This window comes from Equus przewalskii, chromosome 8 (genome assembly GCF_037783145.1).
Source record: "Equus przewalskii isolate Varuska chromosome 8, EquPr2, whole genome shotgun sequence".
Lineage (NCBI taxonomy): Eukaryota > Metazoa > Chordata > Mammalia > Perissodactyla > Equidae > Equus > Equus przewalskii.
The window spans coordinates 70263825-70277071 of NC_091838.1; the positions used below are offsets into that span (position 1 = coordinate 70263825).

Below are 13247 nucleotides of genomic sequence, written 5' to 3' on the forward strand. Positions count from 1 at the left end.
GCAGAGGACTCATTAGTCATCTCCTTTTCTGGATTTATTTGAATACATTCTTCACCTAGTGACAAGAGGATACAAGACGGCATCAGGGTGTTCATACCAGAAGTTAAAATTCCAATCCATTGAATGTTCCCTGTTGACTAGAAGTGGATACAAAAAGAAACTTGAGGAAAATAAACTTTTAAAGGAAATAGGTTGTCTGGTTACAGTGGCACTGGACTTGCAGTTAGTTAGCACAAGATTCTAGGCTTCATAGAAATCAAGGATTTGGTCTATTTATCTTTATTATTTCTACGTTCCCAAAACCTAGATCAGTATCTTACTCATCATAGGTATTCAAAATATTTATTGAATGAGTGGAAAATAAGAGGTATTTTCACCTTGCTGGGTTCACTTTTCTCATCTGGAAAAGTTGAGACAATACTATCTAGTTAAGCACATATGTGGACTCAGGTTGAATTTGAATTCTGCTCCACCACATACTTCCTGTTTCCTTTTGGATAAATTACTTCTAGGGGACACTGGGTGCTCATCTGGAAAGTGGGGTTGACATTAGCTCCTCACAGGGATTGTGAAGATGAAATGAAATAAGGCATATAAGTGACTTAGAATAGAATAGTGCTAGGCACATAGAAAGTTCTTAGTAAGTATTAACTAACATTATGATAATTGCTAAAAGATAATTTTCAAAAAAAATTGTAACATCATGACTCTCATACAAATATAAAAATAGATCCATATTAAAGATTTCATTTAACTCATTAATGAGGGAACTAGTGAGGTGTTGAAAACCAGTTCAAAGGAGATTCCAGAGAACAGGCACATTTATAGATCAGGAATGTTAAAATGAATTCACAAGTGGAGGAAAAATTAGTTTCTTGTACAGTGGGGGAGAGAAATCAATTGAACTTTCATTGGACATAACTGAGAAAATTTACATGTCTGTGGACACAAATCACTTTGTATTGCTATCAGTTATTTATAATGGACAAAGTTGTAAAACAGCTCCCATAGATGCAGAAATTAGAGAACTTGGAATAGTATGCTATAGATATTGCATAGCTTTCCATCGAGATAGAAATTTTTCTCTATGTTATCATTATTATTACATACATAGTACTATTAATGTGGGTGTTATATGAGATCATATAATGATGTTATATAAAGAGAAATTACTCCTTTTCATTTTTCCTATTTTTGAAATTGATCCCTTTAGTATTTTGATACCATTATTTCTTTTTTAGTGTGTGTTCAGAATTTATTAATATATTTCACTTTCAAATTGGTAATGTCTTGATTAACTTTTGATTATAAAGAGATTGCATTACCCCCCCCCCCATAGTGTAAAACAAAGTCAATACAAAAAGGTATAAGAAAGAAAGTGAAATCATCAGTAATCCATCACCTACAGGTAACCATTGCTAATACCCTACTATAGATGTAAGTTTAGGATCGCACTACACAGTCTGCTTTGTCACCTGATTTTTTGACACTTTACAACTAACCATGATCATCTTTTCATGCTAATAAACATCAACATCTTTTTAATGAATAAATAATATTCAAAAGTGCTTAGAGTATTTCACTGAAGTTTTCCGTATGATTTGTAAATCAGTAGGAGCATGGGCTCATTTACTGGTTCTATTCTGGATCCATTTGTTTGCTTATAAATAAACACCGTGCATGTATATGAGAATGTATAAGGGAAATGAAAATGTATCCTAATAAACTTCAACATATAGGTCAACATTTCTTTCGCCAGTCTTTTGATGAAGGGTAAGGCCTTGCCTTCAGATATGAGTCCATAAAGTAGACTTCAGCATGGTCTTTCTTCCATCAGCTATACCCACAATACATGAATACATTTATCTGTGATTTTCATTTGTGCTTCATTTGAATAGAGAGAAAATTTAAATAATATGAACGGCAATCGGAAGGGAAAACCTCTCTAGATTTTTAACTTTTCCCCAATTTTTTACAGTAGTGTTGCACATACTACTTTGGAGAGGCTTGTTTCATCACCTCTTCGAAAATATTCACTTATTTTCATAGAAATAAACCCTTTTCTTTGCAAAATTGTATTGACGTATCTTCATAGCCTTTGTGAATCGATGAATTCCACTAGAATGAACATGTTTTGGAGTCAATACAACTGATTCTTGGCACATATAAAATTTAACTGCTAAGAAGAGAAGTGTAGGGATCACGTGAAATTAGCCTGCTGGAAACCAGGATCAGATTATTATGGGACTCAATCAGAGTGGTTTAGAGAGTGAGGAGGGATTCTGGAGGTCAGTTAAGAAGTCAGGTAAAAGAACTTCTACCATTCTTCACGTGTAAGCCTCACAACAAATCCTGGGAGGTTCGTACTGTTGTTTGTGAGGGATTCCATTCTCTCTCTTCCCGTGTTTCTGAGCAGGCCCATAAAATAAGGACTTCTGTCTTCTTGGAAATACTAGGAGCACTCTAAAATCCTTGTTTTTCTCCTTCCCACCTACTCACTCTTCTCCAAGAGATATAGGATGTGTAATGTGATTGCCATTGGAGAGATTGACAAAGGAGCCCTGAGCACGTGGAGCCCACGTCTATTCTCCAGTCTCTTTTGGATCCAGCCAGTTCCTGAGATGCACAAGTTCTCCTCAGCTGCACGTTGTGAGTTTCTTCCCATGGTAAGAGAGGACAGCTGTTGATTAATGACTTTGCCGGTCTTGAGTTCATTCAAATCTGGGACAAGTAGATGGGGACCTACTTTGGCTGAGGACCGAAGCAGTGTTCTCCATTCCAGATTTACTAGCAATGGTCCGCTGTCTATTTTACACAATTGTTTCAAAGAACTTGGAGGGAAGAGGGTGTGACTAATTTCGCAAAATGTCAAACTTATTATTCTTATTATACCCACTATTTTATCATAGCTTAGGTATATTATTTTATTTTGAAAAATCTCAAAGAGGTAGGCACTACTATTATCTTAGTTTTACAGATGAATTTGAAAATAGCAGAGGTTAGATGACTAGTTGAGTTTCTTACGGCTAGTAGGAAAGAGGGCTGAAATTTGAATGTATTATTCATTGATCCAATACTTTGGTATTGGACATTATGCATGTGGGTGATATGTGACCAAAATAGTTATAGTCCCTACCTACCTGGAATTTATAGCTTAGAGAGGAAGATAAATGTTAATTAAGCAATCAGATAAATAATTATGTAATTACAAGCTGTAATAATGTCTTCAAATTCCATTCTCTGAACCGTTATACTATCTTGCTTTGGCTTAGAGATTTGCTAACACACTGGAAGTCACATTAGTCTTTTATCTTTTATTAAAGCATTCTGTCAATTCTGATTTGATTGCTTTATTATGACCAACTGATACATAAGCACACTTGAACACCACTGACTTGGTAAGATCAAGTGGATGCTTTAGAAATCTATTTGCCACCACCTGTTCGCATCCTACTACGGTATTGTCCTTTCATGGGGACAGAATATTCTTAACATCTGGATAAAGGAGACAAATCTCCCAACAGAGAATGTTAATTGTAGGAAAAAAAACTTAGAGATCATCTAGCTGAACCCCCTTATATTAAAAAAAAGGAAATCCCCAGGGCTCAGGGAGATTAAATGACCCATTGAAGGTCACATAGTTTGTAGATGAGGGTTACCAAGGTTGGGTTCTACAGGCTCCTAGTCCAGGGAACTGCTTGCTGTATCTTTGAAAACATTAGCTTTAATTGTCCATATATTGAAATTAGCTGAAATCAGACCTATTCTTAAGAAGAGGTCATGGTAAAGCAAACTTCTGTGTTCTTTAATTGCAGAAGAAGGTGGAGGAACTAAATGGGGGTGGACATTGAACTTTACCCTTGGAATAATTTCCCTAGTATGGGACTCCCAAATGAAGAATGTGATTATTTCTCCTGCTCCATCCCCCTAATTTTTGAGCATACAGAGTGACTCTGTGTAACTGGGGTAGTTAGTTGAACACATTTCCTTATTTGCTCAGCTTCTTCCTGTGTCAAGTGATAAGGATAGCACACAGCGCATAATGTTGTGATGAGAATTAAATGATGTAATATGCATAAATTATTTAGCACAGTACCAGGCACATACAACACACCAAATAAACCGTAACTTTTGTGGGTGCATTGTTGTTGTTTTCCTGTTACATTGATAAATTATTTTAAATTTTAATTCAGGAGTAGGAGGGCAATGAAGGAGGAAATGGGGCATGTGTTTTAGCAAAAAGCTTCTGGTGTAAATTCAATTTTATTTCACTTTCGACCTGATAGAAAACCACTGCTTTATATATTTGCTGCTTTTTCATATCTATTTTAGTGCCTCACCTGAGCCTTGCTCAGAGTACATGTTTAAGAGTCGCTATCCACAACAGTTATCATAATTTGGCAAAAGAGTAAACTGAGTCAATTAGTTAGTGGAAGGGTCTTGTCTAGACTTCAAGGCTCTTCAGCCCTCATTTTCTTAGACAGTGGAACCAACCACAACACTGTCTTCATTTCAGGCCCCAACCAAAGCTTTTCAGTTTACAGCAACCTTTTCTTCCAGTCCCATTTAGATGATCTGCCTGCCCTCCTCAACCACCCCCATTTCGTTTCCATTTCCATTTTTCTGACTTCGAGCCCTGACACTTGATGAAGGCAAAATGTTTTCCCTACCAATTAGTTTCGCGGAAACCTCACATGTTTGATATTGTAGCAGACAATGTTTCATTATGCACTCCTGATCTGAACAGAGAAATCGTTGTTCCTGAAGGCAGCCAAAGCGCACTCTGAAGGGTAGAGTTACTGAGTTACAGTCCAGCCATGGAGACCACAAGGGAGGCTAGACTCCATTGAGAAAATGCATCGGCGAGTGTGGGTACATTGGAATGCTTAAGAAAAGATTTTGTGATCGGCATCAATAGATGTGTGTTTTAGGAAGAAGAATAAGTGTATTCATGTTCCTAAAGTGCTTCAAAATCTCTTGCTGAAAGGTGCTCTTAAGATTTACTCTCAGGGCTCTCCTTGAACTAATATGCCATTTTACACGCAGGAAATGGTGACTCAGAGTTTCCCCGGGCCCCCACACACTGGTGGGAAGTTGTATCTTAATTGTTTAAGAGCCTGGAACTCTGTTTTGTAGCATTTCTGCAGCAAAGGAACCTCAAACCAATGGTCAAAAATGATTTCAGTTTCTTCACGTTTAAAATAGCCAGACAGAGGTCAATTACAAAATAAATATGTACAGTTTCTCTTTAGGGGTAGGGCGTTTGAAGAGAGAAACAGGCACAAGGGTAGGAGAAGACCATTTCAGGTCCTATGATGGAATGGCCTCATGGCAAAAGACATCGTGGTTGTTGGAATATCAATTGTAGGCAGCAATGGCTGTAAACAAAGTTGCAGAGATAGGAATCCATCCAGAGTGTCTTGCGTGCCAGGTTAAATCCCGCTCCATCAAAACGTCTGGCCTGACGTGCATTTTAAACTCGTAGTGTGTACATTTACATTGAGAATGTACTTATTCTCCCAACTTCTTCTGTTATGAGACTGGAACTTCTATATCCATCTTCATTCTCCGCGTACTCTTCAGATTGTTCCAGTATGTCTCAAACTTTGAGTTTGTTATTGTTATTGTTAAAAATGATGCTAATAACCAGAACAACTTGTAGTTGCATTATGCTATCCAATCCTCACAATAATAAGCGGGAACAAGGCACAGTTGGCTTTATTTCTATTATGTATCAGACCTATTATTAGATCTATTATATAGATGGAGATCTCGAGGCTTAGAGATATTAAATGACACAGGAAGTAGTGTAGCAGGTTTCCTTCTGATATTCCTAGTTATAACCATTAAATTTCTCTGAATGTCCCCGAGTATTTCTTTCCAGAGTTCCCCATCTCCATCCTGCATATCTCGAAGTTACATTACACTCAAGGCTTAACTTCAGCTTGTGACAAAATACCCACTTCATCTCTCTTCTTTCTAGGTTTTTGTAAACGTAAACTTCAAACTACCCTGGTCTTCTACACTGAGATAAAAATCATGAAGTTTTTTAATCAAAATGTGGGACATTCTCATCCATTTCATGTGATATGTTTCATCTAGAGTGTTAACTATCTCCTTTAGCTCTGTGTCACCCTTGAATTGGAAACCATGAATGAGCAAGACCCTAAAGGAATGTGAAGCAGGAGGGACCCATTTTTTCAGGAAGACAGTGACACAGTGCATTTCCCAGTCCTTGAGGACATCATGCCAAAGCTAGGTATTTGGGGCATAAGGCCTCCTAAAACATGTAGCCAAATGAACACCACACTTCACAATTTTGCTGAGTTCAGCTTTGCCAACCTCTGAAAAACACTGTCTGCCTTCATTCTGGAGAGATCTGAAGAAATGCAGAAAGCTTTGACTCATACTCAGTGCTACGCATTTGCCTTATAAATATGAACGTCTCCATCACACCAACTGTTTTGCTGCTTTCAGAGGGATAACTACCTCTTCATGGCCTCCAGCAGGCATGAATGTGAATCCTTTATTCATGTGCAGGACACTCTACTGGGTGCTAGGAATATGGCAAGGAAGAAGACAGGCCTTTTGCCCTCCCTCAAAGAGGTTACTATTTGACAGAAATTTAACAAGAATAGTAGAAGTTCTAAGAGGCATTATTTGATTGATGTTGTTCGATGGAACTGGGCTTTCCTCTGACTATTCCTATTTACCTCCTTTTAAGTTATCTTGGCAAACAGATTTTCCAAGTTGTCTTTCCATGGAAAAGTATGCTGTAAGCCTAAGAAGTAACTTTTATTATCTTGGTTTAGATTCTATTTATACTAAAGTAAATGATGAGCGTGCTATATTTGAAGTTTGGAAAGCTTGGGACTGAGAGATAATTAACTAATTCCTTCAACCTTTGTCTCTCCTTAAATAAGGCAAATTTACCCATCTTGAAAGCAATTTCAGTTATCAAAACATTGGCCTTCTTCATGGTTTTTAGATTCTGACAACCATCACAATTTGGCAAGCAGCCCCTACCTGCCTGGCAGGCAGATATATTTAGTACTGTGTGAAACTTTATTTTCCAGTTTCAGACATACTCAACCCTTTCAGTTAAGTTCCAACACTCACACTTCCATATAAAGAGAGTTTCTGGAATTCTCCTATGGCTGGTAGATGCTTTGACAAAGGTTCTCACCAAATCCAGAATAATCTGACACCAGCTGGGCCTAAACTGCTTGGAGACAATCTATTGTTGCCTGGCCAAATTAAACAGGTCCGTTCTTTGTCATTCCTTTGCTTGTTTGTCAGTCTAACCAAAGTCCAAAGGGAGCCTTTCGGCATTTAAAATCACATATCAAATTGTTTTTTAAAAAAAGAATAGGAAGTGAAGGATTTGAAGTGAAACTGACTACTTGTTTGCTCAATTGTGTCACTGCAACATGCAAAATAGTGCCTCAAGATTGTATTTGAAAATCTGACGTGGTCCCGGCATTCAATTGTATTGCTAGATTTGTGTAACAGTCGAGAATGTACTCCCATACTTTCTTTCCTTGTAGAGATGCTTTGTTCCTAAACATTCTTGAATGCTAAGTAGAATGATGGAGTCTGGGATGCCACAATAGACTAGTTATGTTCCAGCTCCTTCTTCTTCTCTCCCAACCCCAACCTCTTTTCTTAAGAGATGTGTAAGCTTGAAAAAAGTAACATTTCTGACCTTCAGATCTTTCATCTGCAACATAAGGATAGTAAATTATCTGCTGCATCTATCTCCAAAGGCTGTTGTAAAGAATGAATGAAATTGTAGATAACTTTCCCAATAGGTATATTTAATACAAATCTAGAGTAGAGTAGGTACACCATCAGTGTTGGATGGACTAATGGATAAATGAGTGAGAGCAATCTCTAAAGGAAACATTTCATACACTATAAAATAGGCCACAGCAGCAGTGCTCATTTAAAGAAAGCTAAACTCTAGGACTTGTTAAAAGCCTTTTACGTCCAGTGATTTTCTGTGAAGGAGGTTCTAGGTGAAGTACTTCCTGGGACTGGACTTCTTAGAATGCAATTTAGCTAACCACGGTCAGGCCAGGCAATGACAGTGTAACAGACTGTTGAGGGGGACTTGGCCTGTTGCTCCAAAATTATAACTAGGACTCAAAGCTGAGGGTAAGAAAACATTAGGTACCCAAGACATCTATACAGAGCCACAAATACTCACAGACAGAAACTTCCTTTGGGGGTTTCTTAAGAGGCACTTTAGCAGTTCTGCTGTTTCCCACCCTCATCCCAGGCTCCCGTCCACCTCTTTCATCAATCAATGTAAAAAGACACTTTGAGTGAGAGGTAAAAGAAGTTGGAGATTTGCCGAAGTCTTGAGTTGTTGCACTAGTAGAATGTACATTGAAATCTTCCTATACTTCTCTGAAGCCAAGAGAATAGAGTGGCTCCAAGGGAACCACACATAGATATTGAATCCCTTCTTAGGCAGCTAACTCTGCTCTGATGTCTACCTATGCAGGTGAGAAGAAACAAGAGGGCGACAGGAGGACAGAAAAAGCATCCTTTACCCCTACCATTTAGAAAGGATGTGTGAATTTCCACAGGTCAAATAAGAACCAAGAAGGGAGTCTCTTGTGTACAAAGAGCTCCCTAGGATAGTGGGCTGGGCCAGAAAACCACAGCCTCAAAGGCTATAAGATGTACAGCCAGTACGGGGATCTGAGGGATTTGAGAGATCAACTAGTATGTCTCATATTAGGCAACTGTGGAAGGCTTCACAAGGTCTGAAGAAGAGCTCACATAGGCCCACAGAAAGCCAGCATTTGGACCTTCCTGGGATAAGGCCACGAAAAACAGTAGGTGTTCCCAAATAAGGCAGAGACACCAATAGTTATGGATAATTTATGTCTTTCCCCCCAAACACCTCCAAGTCCCAGTGCAGGCCCCACAGGTCGAGCTACAGAGAGGAAGGAGATAATGCGGGAGCTTAAAACGTCCTTTAATCATTGCGGGTAAGAACATAAACCTATTGGAACTTCACAAGATCATGCCAAGGTTAAAAGGCGCAAAAATGTAAGGTTAGTTCTTTGTTACTTATACACAAGGGACAGTTATAGAATGGGCTGCCTCAGAGAGGAGTTCGCTGTCCCTGGTACTGTGTAAACAGATGGTGCAGAATCAGGTTGTGAGGATGTTGCAAAAGTTAAATGATTTGAGTCTCCCAAATGGTCAGTGACGGATCCTTCAACTGATTCTCATCTCTCCTGAGATTCCATGTTTTCATCCACTCTTCCTAGACTATAAGGTGGAAAGAGCTCAGCACTTACCCAGCCCACTGCCTGTTTCTCCATAATATGCCCTCTAAATGTTCGTTCAGTCTCAGATTTAATACCATCCAAGAGGAGTCAGCATGCCTGAGCAAGACCATCCCATATCTGGATAATTCAATTGCTAGGAATCATCCTTGTCTTTCAGTGAAAGCTGTCCTCTTTGCAGATCCCTCTTTGCCTACTTCTTTTGAACTTTACATGCTGCCAGGCTAAATTGACTAACAGCAAATATCATCAATGGCTTTTCTTAAATGGAGAAATCTAGAGGTATCTGTGTAGAAGTTGTAAAATCAGAAAGGAAAATCAGCAACCTTAAAATCATCAAGCACTTTCTTCTTGGACAGGCACTTTCTACTGGAATGTTGAAATGTTGTTTCTCTTGGTTGAACAACATTGACTTTCAAGCTATTGTGCTATGTCAAATCTTCGGGGTGCAATGTTTTAAGTCAAAAGTTGGTAAGTTTCTCTATCAAGAGTCAGATAGGAAATATTTTGGGTTTTGTGGGCCATGCAGTCTCTGTTGCAACTAGTCCACTCTGCCATGTTAGTGCAAAACAGCCATAAACAATACGTCAGTGGATTAATACAGTTGTGCTATAATAAAACTTCATTTACAGAAGCAGGTGGCAGGTTGAATTCACTTACTGTGAACCTACTATTTAAACAATTTTATATTCTACTTTTATCCTTAACATGACATTGTAAGCTCTTAATGGGTTACTTTAAACTCTTTATTGGCATTGTTTTTAATAGCTGTATAATATTTCATTGAACAAATATGCCATAGTAAAAGTTATATAATCAACCATTCATCTTCTGTTAACTATTCAGATTGTTCCTCATTGTTTATATTGGAAAAAACACTGCAGGAAAGCGCGTTTATGTATCTTTCCCGTCTATTTTAAGTTATTTCCATAGGCTAGACTGTAAGAAATGGAATTATTGAGTAGAAGTTTTGAACACTTGAAGGTTCTTGTAACATATTGCTGAATGACTTTCTAAAAGGTCATTGCCATCTCCACTCCCACAAGTAACATATAAGCTTACTTTAATGAATCCTAGCATCACTAGGGCTTATCATTAAAAGAAAAAAAAAATCTGTGTTTCCTTATGTAAAAAATGGTATCATTGTTTTAATTTATATTTTTTGTTGGACATTTTTCCTTGTTTATTACTCATTTATTATTTTCCTTCTAGTGACTTGTCTATTCATAACAAGACCATTTTCTACCATGATGATTAATCTTAGGTGCAAACACAAGGCAAGATAAATTTTTCTAATAAAAATAAGAGTTATGAATTGCTGAATGCTTACCATGTGCCAGATAATTATAGATAATTGTGTTTGTGTATGTAATTTTATTTAAACTTCACAGTGACATTATACAGTTGCTATCGGAACCTTTTAACGTAGGCTGGTATCCCATATGCACTGAGTGACACATAAAGCAAAGTTCAAAGAATGGATTTAGTTTGCATTTGCCCTGCACATCGCTCTGTTTATGCCCCGGTAACACCAGCCTTCATTTATTAAGCACTTAGATCTTGGGAATTGTGCAACATATTTTACATGTATTATCTCAGTTAAATCTCACAATAACTCCATAATGTGGGTATTGTTCTCCCTATTTTACCAATCAAGGAGCCAGGGTTCTGGGAAATGGAAGACCTTTCCTCAGTCAATGTGACTTGTAAGTGGTATAGGCAGGAGCTGAGACGTGCCTCCCTGCAAAGCCCATCATTAAACATGGTACTGCTGGGAGCCCTCGTCCTTCTCGATCTTTCCCTGGGTTTTGCTTTCTTAGTCCTGGACCCTTCTTAATCTCTTCCCTATACCTTTGGGCATTCTAGCAGATGTTCTTTTGGCTTCTTGGGCTTCATGCTTCTAAAATGGCTCCATTTTGCTGTCCCCTCTAGTTTTGCCACAAACATGCATCGCACACACACTTACACATATGCACACCCATACACAAATATACACACACACATGCATGCACACTATTTCAGATGACAAACACTTTGTTCCAGAATACTTTCCAAATTAGGAGAGCGGGGCTTCAGATGGCATGCCCCTTCCATGTAGAGTTTGATTTTTAATGTTTTGATATTTGAGTTCTTTCACTGAAGGAGTTCTGGATCTTTTTAAACTTCTTCATTAAGTAACAGCTTCCCATCCGTATGCAGCAGTCTTTCTTCTAGGATAATTTACATAGATAAGGAGGACCCAGATTTGAACTTTAGTCTTAGTAGGGCTTATCATTAAAAGAAAAAACAATCTGTGCTGAATTATGTAAAAAAAAGGGTATCATTGTTTTCATTTACAGATCAGATTACACAATGTTAATAAGGCCGGCATTCTATTTTACATGTGTGAGGGACTTCATAGTCAAATCTCTTTTTACTCTGTGCAAATGAGCTTCAAACAAATGGCGTTATCTATCTCCACCCTCCTCACGTCCCCTTCCATGCTCTTCTTATTTCCTTTTTGGCCCAGGTGAGGAACCACATATTTGAATATCATTTATGATTTAGGTTTTAAATTTGGTTGTGGTTTGTACTGAGAAAAACTGCCTGATACTGGAAAGGTACACATCTGCAGTTCGTGTCTACCTGCAACTTCAAAGAGGTTGTTTCTTGCCTCAATCTAGTCTCCTTTCAGAGTCTGAGTAACGTGTTGATGCCTATTCTGAGTCTTAAACAGGGTGTTGCCTAGGTTAAATGACTCGCGTTTCCCAAATGGTCAGTGACGGATCCTTCAATTGACTCCCATGTCTCCCAGATTCCATGTTTTCAACCACTCTGCCTAGACTACAAGGTGAGAAGAGCTCAGCACTTCCCCAGTCCTACTGCCTGTTTTTCCACAATATGCCTCTAAATGTTCATCTAGTCTCAGATTTAATACCATTCAGGGGGCATTGAGATGCCTGAGCAAGACCATCTCATATCTGCTGGAATAATTCAACTGCTAGGAATAATTCTTATCTTGCAGTGAAAGCTGTCCTCTTTGTAGTTCTCACTCTTGAATGCTTCTTTTGAACTCTACATACTGCCAGGCTAAATTGACTAATAGAAAATATTGTCAAGGGCCTTTCTTAAATGAAGAAATATAGAGATATCTGTGTAGAACTTATAAAATTATAATAGAAAAACAACCATCTTAAAATATCAGCCATTTCATCATTTGACAGGCACTTTCCAGTGGGATGTTGAATGTTTCTCCAGGTTGAACACCAACAATTGCCAAGCTGTTGGTTACATCATGGCTTCATCCAGATGGAGAGTTAGGTCTCTACTGGCTTCTTCCATTGGTAGGTCTGTACCCCCAAGTCCACCTTTCTGGGCCAGTCCTGTCCATTCCAAGAAGCCCTGTACTGAGAAAATCTCTTCTTGCATCAGGAATACTATTCCTGGGATATCTGCAACATTGTGGCTTCAACCTAGAATGGAGATAGCCCCCCAGGAAGTGAGATTAATAGATACAAAGACAGGGAGTTTACCTAGTGCCACCTTATTCTTGTCACAACACTGTAAAGGGTATCTCAGATTTACTTCAAGTTTAGGGAGCCAGGAACAAGGGCCATAGACCATATCATAATTTTAAATACAAGAACCAGTGAAGCATTTGAGGTAACCATTGTTTCTCTCATATGACTTTCCTTTCCAATTCCAAATCATTTATGACCCTCCATAGAGACACAATTTTCCTGATGGTGGAGAGCAGTTGAAATTTCACTGGACTTGGAACTGAATACCTCTGGTTTTGAGTCCTGCCCGTGACTCTTACCAGTCTCATCTGCTTGAGAAGATCCCATAATCTCTTTAAACCTCTGTTTCCTCATGCGGATGATAATACATGACTTGTGGAATGTTTGTGAAGTTTCGACATTCTAAAGTATGTGAAAATCAAAGCCTAGAACTTGGAACATA

The 13247-nt window shown here is 38.4% G+C and overlaps 1 long non-coding RNA gene across 1 annotated transcript in view; it reads left to right on the forward strand.

The window, feature by feature from the left end:
- Positions 1–2516: 2516 nt before the first annotated feature.
- The window catches only part of LOC139085128 (uncharacterized), a 139914-nt gene continuing 129183 nt past the window's right edge, over positions 2517–13247 (forward strand). The window contains exon 1 of the long non-coding RNA XR_011543191.1: positions 2517–2666. This is a non-coding gene — a long non-coding RNA (uncharacterized lncRNA). The remainder of the gene's footprint in view (positions 2667–13247) is intronic.